At 33.2% G+C, this 1,852-nt stretch overlaps 1 pseudogene; it reads left to right on the forward strand.

Annotated features, from left to right (window-relative positions):
- Nucleotides 1–491: 491 nt before the first annotated feature.
- Nucleotides 492–1,053, forward strand: LOC101723706 (large ribosomal subunit protein eL21 pseudogene; annotated as a pseudogene).
- Nucleotides 1,054–1,852: the final 799 nt, after the last annotated feature.

Here is a 1,852-nt window from a genome sequence, read left to right on the forward strand (position 1 = left end):
TCAGAAAATGTAGACTTTAAAACAAAAATGTTACTAGAGAATATAACATTTTATAGTGACATAATGAGTCAACCATTAATAGATTCTAATTATAAACATGTGTGCATGGGTGTGCACCATACATGCACACCAGAACTCCAAAATACATAAAGCAAAAACAGAATTGGAGGAAGAACTAGAAATTTCAACAATAATGTTTGATATTTTAATACTCTACTTTTAATAATGGATAGATGAAGAACAAGAAAATAGACCATACAAGTAGCCCATAAAACAAACACAAATACATTGAAAATAGTTGAACTTGTACTAAGAATGTTCTCTGACCATGAAGAATGTAATTAAAAAAGGGTAACAGAAAGAAATTTTAGAAATTTGTAAATATGTGGAAATTGAACAATATATTCCTAATTAACCAATGAGTTAAAAATGAAATCACGATGAAAATGAGAAAATGCTTAGAGGTAAATGAAAATGGAAATATATATCAAAACTCAGGAGATATAGCTAAACTATGTTTCAAGAAAAAATTTGGGGCTTTCAGCCAGAACCGCCATCTTCCAATAATTTGTCAAAATGACGAACACAAAGGGAAAGAGGAGGGGAACCCGGTACATGTTCTCTAGGCCTTTTAGAAAACAAGGAATTGTTCCTTTGGCCACATACATGCGAATCTACAAAAAGGGTGCTATTGCAGACATCAGGGTAATGGGTACTGTTCAAAAAGGAATGCCACACAAATGTTACCATGGCAAAACTGGAAGAGGCTACAGTGTTACCCAGCATGCTGTTGGCATTGTTGTAAACAAGCAAGTTAAGATACTTGCCAAGAGGATTAATGTGCATATTGAGCATATTAAACACTCAAAGAGTCTAGACAGCTTCCTGAAACGGGTCAAGGAAAATGATCAGAAAAAGAAGGAAGCCAAAGAGAAAGGTACCTGGGTTCAACTGAAGCACCAGCCTGCCCCACCCAGAGAAGCACACTTTGTGAGAACCAATGGGAAGGAGCCTGAGTTGTTGGAACCTATTCCCTACGAATTCATTCCATAAGCTGAGGATGTAGCTCTGCCACACACCATCTAATTAGCAGCTGAAGGCCCCAATCCCTACTTCAAAATAGAAAATCATCCTGTGTTGTAAGGATGGTTTTCTTAATTGACCAGGTGTGTGGAGCCTTTATCTCAGAGAAACAAATATTTGGAGCAGATTCTCATTATACCCAGTCAGTTGTGTCAGGTCTTTACTCTTCAGTGTTTTTCTTGCTGAAAGATGTGAGGTATTGTGCAGATGTATACCCAAATGGCCAAATATTTATGGAACATTTATATTGGCTTGAAGATCCTCTAAATCACCTTGGGGACAAGATGTATCAAAATAAATGGAAGTCAGTATATGGCGCTTCAGTTAAATAAATTGTTTAAAGCACCAAAAAAAAAAAAAAGAAAAAATTTTGGTGGTAAATATATTTAAAATGTGCGAATTATATTTATAACAGTCCACCTAAGGCAATGGAAAAGAAAAGGAAACTAAATCTAAACAAACAGAAGGAAGGAAATAAAAAAAGATTAGAGTGAAAATAAATAAAAGCAATACAAATGTAATAGAAAAAGTAAAAAGTTAAAAGTTTAAACTTTGAAAAATAAATTTTTAGAAATATATATGTAAGTTAATGGAAAAAGAATTAAATTGCAAAATCAGGAGATTACAACTACTATACAGAGAAAAAAAGATTACTGTATGACAACAAATTGGATGAAATAGATAAAATGAGTAAATTCTGAAAAAATAAATTAGTGTACTTGACTCAAGAAGAATAACTCTAATTGCTCTTATAAAAAGTAAACAGACT

Source organism: Heterocephalus glaber, unplaced genomic scaffold (assembly GCF_053883595.1).
Source record: "Heterocephalus glaber isolate CG9 unplaced genomic scaffold, H.glaber_assembly_v1.0 deba00001538, whole genome shotgun sequence".
NCBI lineage: Eukaryota > Metazoa > Chordata > Mammalia > Rodentia > Bathyergidae > Heterocephalus > Heterocephalus glaber.